Source organism: Phyllostomus hastatus, unplaced genomic scaffold (assembly GCF_019186645.2).
Source record: "Phyllostomus hastatus isolate PE091 unplaced genomic scaffold, TTU_PhHast_1.1 phas_scaffold_46, whole genome shotgun sequence".
Lineage (NCBI taxonomy): Eukaryota > Metazoa > Chordata > Mammalia > Chiroptera > Phyllostomidae > Phyllostomus > Phyllostomus hastatus.
The window spans coordinates 17018783-17026024 of NW_025334032.1; positions in this window are offsets into that span (position 1 = coordinate 17018783).

Below are 7242 nucleotides of genomic sequence, written 5' to 3' on the forward strand. Positions count from 1 at the left end.
AGCTTAGGTACAATGCAGGCCTAATTCCCCATGGGAAAACCTATTTGTGGGTGTGGGTCTTTGTGAGCCAACCTTGCTCCCTGTCAGTTTTCTGAATCAGGGGCTGGGATACATTTCCCGTGCCACACGGAACAGTTCCCCATAGGTCTGTGATCCATTCTGAGTTAATTTTTCTGAAGGGTGTAAGGTATGTTTCTAAATTAATTTTTGCATGTGGGTGTATATGCAGTTGATCTGGCACTATTTTTTGAAAAGAATTTTGCTTCACTGTATTGTTTTTGCTCCTTTGGCAAAGATGAGTTCACTGTATTTGTGTGAGTCTATTTTGGGGCATTCTGTTCTGTTCCGTTGATCTATTTGTCTATTCATTTAACAACACCACACTGTCTTTTAATTTTTATTACCTTTTTAAATTAAATTTTTTTCCACTACAGTTGACATACAATACTATATTGCTTTCAGGTGTACAACATAATGATTAGACATTTATATAACTTACAAAGTGATCACCCTGAATATACCAAACTGTTCTGATTACTGTGGTTTTATAGTAAGTCTTGAAGTCAGGTAGTGTCAGTCCTCCAACTTTGCTCTTCTTCAATATTGTGTTGGCTATGCTGGATCTTTTGCCTCTATGTAAACTTTACAGTCAGTTTGTCAGTCTCCACAAAACAACTTTCTGGGATTTAGATTGGGATTACATTGAGTCCATAGGTCAATTTGGGAAGACCTGACATCTTGACAATACTGAGACTTCCTATCCATGAACAAAGAATAGCTCTCTATTTAGTTTGATTTTGTTCACCACAGTTTTGTTCTTTTTCTCATATAGGTTTGCACATATGTATTTTGGTATATTTTTAACTAAGTATTTCATTTGGGGAGGTAATAATGAAATGGTATGTGTTTTTAATTTCAAATTTCATTCTTTCATTGCTGGTACATAAGAACTGAATTTTGCATATTGACTTTGTACCTTGCAACCTTGGTATACTTGCTCATTAGTTCCAGGAGTGGTTGTGTGAATTCTTTAAGATTTTCATTCAAGGAAGTGGTCCATTTCATCTGGCTTATTCAATTTGTGGGTATAAAGTTTTTTATAGTACTCCTTTATTATACTTTCAAAGTCCATGAAATCTTTAGTAATGTCCTTTCTTTGATTTTTGATATTAGTAATTTGCCTTCTTTTTAATTTTTCTGTGATTTTTAAAAATGTATTTTATTGATTGTGCTATTACAGTCATACCATTTTCTCTCCCTTTATTCCTCTCTACTCTGCATCTCCCCTCCCACCAGCATTGCCACTCCCCCTTAGTTCGTGTCCATGGGCCATATATATAAGTTTTTCGGCTTCTCCATTTCCTATACTATTCTTTGCCTCCCACTGTCTATTTTGTACCTACCATTTATGCTTCTTATTCCCTGTACCTTTTCCCTATTCTCTCCGCTTGGCACCCCCGCTGATAATCCTCGATGAGATGTCTATTTCTGTGATTCTGTTTCTGTTCTAGTTATTTGCTTAGTTTGTTTTTGTTGTTTTTAGGTTCAGTTGTTGATAGTTATGAGTGTGTTGTCATTTTACTGTTCATATTTTTTATCTTCTTTTTCTTAGGTAAGTTCCTTTAACATTTCATATAACGAGGGCTTGGTGATGATGAACTCCTTTAACTTGACCTTATCTGGGAAGCACTTTATCTGCCCTTCCATTCTAAATGAAAGCTTTGCTGGATAGAATCATCTTGGATGTAGGTCCTTGCCTTTCATGACTTCAATACTTCTTTCCAGACCCTTCTTGCCTGCAAGATCTCTTTTGAGAAATCAGCTGATAGCCTTATGGGCACTCCTTTGTAGGTTACTGTCTCCTTCTCTCTTGGTGCCTTTAAGATTCTCTCCTTATCTTTCATCTTGGCTAATGTAATTATAATGTGCTTTGGTGTGTGCTTCCTTGTATCCAACTTCTTTGGACTCTCTGAGCTTCCTGGACTTCCTGGAAGTCTGCTTCCTTTGTCAGAGTGGGGAAGTTCTCCTTCATTATTTTTTCAAATAGTTTTCCATTTCATGATCTTCCTTTTCTTCTGGCACCCCTATGATTTGGATGTTGGAATGTTTAAAGTTGACCCAGTGGTTCCTATGCCAGTCCCCTTTTTTTTGGATTCTTGTTTCTTCATTCTAGTCTGGTTAAATGTTTATTTCTTCCTTCTGGTCCAAGTCATTGATTTGAGTCCTGGTTTCCTTCCCTTCACTGTTGGTTCCCTGTACATTTTCCTTCATTTCACTTTGTATAGCCTTCAATTTTTCCTCCATTTTGTGACCATACTCAACCATTTCTGTGAACATCCCAATTACCAGTGTTTTGAACTCTGCACCTGATAGGTTGGCTATCTTTTCATCATTTAGTTCTGTTTTTGGAGCATTGATTTGTTCTTTCATTTGGGACATATATATATTTTGCCTTTGTGTACCTGTTGCATTGTAAGGGGCAGAGCCTTAGGTATTCATTAGGGTGGGACAACCCATGTCATTGTGTTGTGGCAGTGTATGTGGGGGAGGGGTTGAGAGGGAACAATGCCACTTGCTCAGCTTTCTGCCCACTTATAATCACTTCCCCTGCTACCCACAAGCAAATTGGGCCCTTCTGGTGCTGATTCCCTGGGTAGGTAGGTTTGTGTACATTCTAGGACCCTGTTGATCTCTCCAATGATTTCTCCTGTGAGGCTGAGAGTTTCTCCCACTGCCACAACCCCAAAGGTTTTTATTGCCAGAGGTTTTGAGGCATTATTTCCCCGCACTGGAACCCCAGGTTGTGTGGTCTGTCTTGCTCCCCAGTTGTTCTTCCTGGTTATCTGTATGCAAATGTGGGACTGCCTGCTCAGCCAGCCACGGCCTTGCCCCCCAGGTCCTCTAGCCACTGCCAAGCCATATGTCCTCCCCCACTGCTGTTTATCTCCACTCTTCCTACCAGTCTGAATGAATGTTTCTTCTTTAACTCCTTGGTTGTTGGACTTCCATTCAGTTTGATTTTCTGGCAGTTTTGGTTCTTTTTTTTGTTTTTAAACTTGTTGTCCTTCTTTTGGTTGTACGAAGAGGCAAAGTGTATCTACCTATGCCTCCATCTTGGCCTGAAGCCTCTGCCTTCTTTTTTAAATCTATTTTTTAAAACTCTCAAACTTACAGAAAAGTTGGAAGTTACAGTACAAAATATTTTTCTACACTGAACCATTTCAGAATTGCTGAAATAATGTCCTTCTCCCAAATATTCTAATGTGTATTTCCAATAAGCAAAGACATTCTCTTGTATAACAATAATCCAACTATCAATATCAGGCCATTAACATTGATATTTACTACCATCTAATCCTTGGACCCCATGAAAATGTTTCCATTCTCCCAGTAATGCCATTTATATAAAAAGAATTTGGTTCAGCATGCCTGTCAGGTCACTTTAGTCTTGTTCATTCTGGAACATTGCCTGGACTACCATAGAAAAGTCACTTGTGAAGATTGTAGATCAATGACTTAGTAGGATTCCTTACTTTGGATTTGTCCAATGTTTCCCTCATGAATACACTTAGGCTGTGCATCTTTGCAGTGAACACTACAGAAGAGGTGCTATGTCTTGTCTTCATCTATCAGGTATCACTTTTAAATAGCTCCATTGCTGGTAATGGTAATTTTATTTTATTTTAATTTTTACTTATTTTCAATTACAGTTTACATTCAATATTATTTTGTATCAGTTTCAGGTGTACAGCGTAGTGGCTAGATAATTATATACTTTACAAAGTGTTCTCCCTGGTATTTCCAGGACCCACCAGACATCATACCTAGGTATTACAATATTATTGACTACATTCCCTATGATGTACTTTATATCCCTGTGACTGTTTTGTAACTATCAATTTGTATTTCTCAGTCCCTTCATCTTTTTCACCCTTCCCCTAAACTCCTTCCCCTCAGGCAACCATCAGTCTGTTCTCTGTATCTGTGAGTCTGTTTCTGTTTTGTTCGTTCATTATTATTGTTCTTTAGATTCCACACATAAATGAAATCATATATTTGTCATTTTAATCACTAGATTAAGATGACATCTCTAAGGCTAATGCATTATATGTTACTCTTTTCTCCTTCTTATTTAGTATTTTGTGTGCAGGTACTTTGAAATTGTGTAAGTACCCTCATTAAACTTCCAATTTGTATATTCATTCATTCATTCATTCAGTCTGTATGGACTTATGATGCAATGGTTTTATGGATTATAATCTGTTACTATCATTATTTATTTTGATGCTTAAATCCTCTCATGTTTGGCCAGAGGAAGCTCCTGCAAGCTGGCTTGCTCATCCCTTTGGCATCATTCCTTGCGCAGTTTCCTGCTTTCTGACACAACACAATATTTCAGGCTCCTCCTGTACCTTTCTGTCCCCAGCCCTGGGGCCAGCATTTTCTCTAAGAAGCCCTGGTTCTTATAAGTAGTGCCTCCTTTATTCAGACAGAGGAGATGCCAGCTCTGGCCAAACTTGACTAGGAGAGGGGGCAGGAGGATCTTTCCTCACTCCACAGGGTGGAGGCTGCTGACTTGTCACCTGTGAGAACCCACAGGCCTTTGTGTTTCAGTGAGCCCTCCCTGGGTCCCTAAGCAGTTACCCCTTCTTCCTGAGCAGAGGTCCATGCTAGTCACCAAAGCTCCGCTGTGCAGCACCACAGTGTTCTTTTCTTTTTCTTTTTGGTTGTCTTTAAAAAACCTGCTTATCTATCTGCTTCAAATTAATTCCCAAACGTGGCTTTATCAAACCATTTGTTGTTTCAGTGGCTGTTGATTACAGATGTACATCATTTCTCCCCCAGCCTTTTAAAAGGGCCAATCACTATGGTAACCATATTACAAAAAATTGCTTTGTCTCCATAAAGTACCCTTCAGAAAAAGGTCATTCGATATTAATGTTTTCCAGCTGAAACTAGCAATGTAAGTAGTGTTAAGACATTGTCACCACACACTGTTCTTCTGTGGGTCTGTTTTCAGTCATGTATTTTCAGGAAACTCTCAAAACAGGACTAAATATTGAGAGTAGAAAGAGCTCTAATGCTACAACGTGTGTGTATGTGTGTTTCTAAATTTGAAAAAAAATGTATTTATTTTGTTTCTTGTGGTGGCAGGCCAAGATTTACTGGCTTTTGATGATGACATTTTGCAGTTTCCTTGATCCCAGTGTGGGCTGAGATTGAGAGAGGCTCCCTGCTTTTGTCAGACATGGAATGTGCCTGGCACTAATTAATGGGAGAAATGACCCTGTGGGCAGAGTGGCTTCCAGAGGCGCCGACTTCCACAGAGCTGTGCCCCCAGGTGACTCTGGGCAGACCAGCTAACTTTGAGTGTTATAGTAGAGCCTGCAGTGGGTCAGACAATGGAATATATTTTTGTTGTTGTTGTTTTTCATTTAACCTCAAGATTTTATATAACATTTCAGTGGCTATGGGTTTTTGTTTCTCACAAGAAGAATCACCTCAGCTGTGTTCTGGGTGCTCAGATCTTTCACCCTTTTATTTTTTAGGGGAAGAAATGGAAGCACAGAGGTGCCTCAGCCTTAGAGCTTATTTCCATACAGATGGTATTGAAAGCTGCACTTCTACTCTTGTGCTTCTTCTTTCTTAAGAATTACTTCCTATCATAATTACATATGAGCATAGTTTAACAGGCGAATAGTTTTATGCAGTTCATAATTAGAAACGGCAGCCCCCTGCCTCTTTTCTTCCCACCCCAGGTCCTGCTCCCCAGAGGCTGCCACTGCTAATTGTTTTTAGTGTTAACTTCGGTATTTGTCTTCATATTTCTAAGCAATCTCCTTGATCACTGTTTATATCTACTTAAGTAGCTGTTTCACCAGGGCTTACGCTGTGCCACTCTCCGAAGTTCCTTATGTGTTCTAACTATTCATTCTCTCAACAACCCAACTTGGTAGGTACTGCTATTGGCTTATAAGAAAACTGAGGCACAGAGAGGTTAAGTAGGTCGCCCAAACACAGGGTGAAAGGCTAAGACGGGGATTTGAACCCTGACATTCTGACACCACCTTTTTGACTTAGCAGTGCTGTGTATTAGGTACTGACTTACTGTCGTGGGAGGCCAAGACTACTCTCACATCCTCCATTCTCATACCTTTCCTTCACTCGATTTTTCCTGCATAGAACACTAATTCGTGCACTTTTGTGTGCTCTCTCTGTATCTCTCTGTCTCTCACACTTGTGCACAGAGGCACACACACAAGTTTTGAATCATGTGAAACTACTTCAGCCTGTGTCTACAAGGAACAATGACATTTTCCCAACTGACAGTGCTATTCTCATCTCCCCCAAATCATAGACACCCATATTCCAATTTACTCAGTGGGTTCCAAAATGTCTTTTACATATTTTTTTCAATCTAGGTATAATTAAAGATCACACATGATGATTGTTTCTATTGTTTCCATAATTTTCTTTAATCTAGAATAGTACCTGTGACCTTCCTTTTTCCTCTTCCAAGCCATCATGGTCATGTGAGTTGTCTGGTTAATGTCTATAATTGGGATTATTTGGTTATGTCCTCAAAATCTGATTCAGGTCAAATATTGTGGCAAGACTGCTACATCAGTGATAATGTGTATTTCCCATTTCATTGCACTAGGAGTGTATAACAATTTATTATATTTAATCATTTGTTTAGGATGACTACCAGATTACTCTAGTGTAAAAACCTTTTCCTTTTGTAATTGGTAAGAAATCTGTGGGATGATATATTAAACCTATATGAATACTCTGTTCCCCAATAACCTTTTATTCAGTGATTTTTGCTTAAATCAATTATAGTTCTGGAATGATGATATTTTAATTCTATCATTTCTCCCATTTATTAACTGACTTTCTTCTGTAAAGAATAACTTTATCTCTTCAGTCTTTTAAAAAATTAATTCACCATAGACTCAATTATTCTTTTTTAATTCAATGTTTTATAATTGATTATAGTCATTTTTTTAAATGAAATTGTTCCAAGTTTGGCCAGTAGGAGCCTCTTCACTCAGGTTCTTGTATCTTTTTGATATGCCCATTCATTTTGAAATGCATCTTTGCTTTCTGACATAAAAGATGGTTCAATGCCACTTTGCACTTTCTCTGCATGAGACCTGGAATTACCTAATTTTCTAAGGCTTCCTGGTTACTTTGTGTAGGGAGTTGTTTTATAAATAAAGACCTGGCTATTAAGTGTGC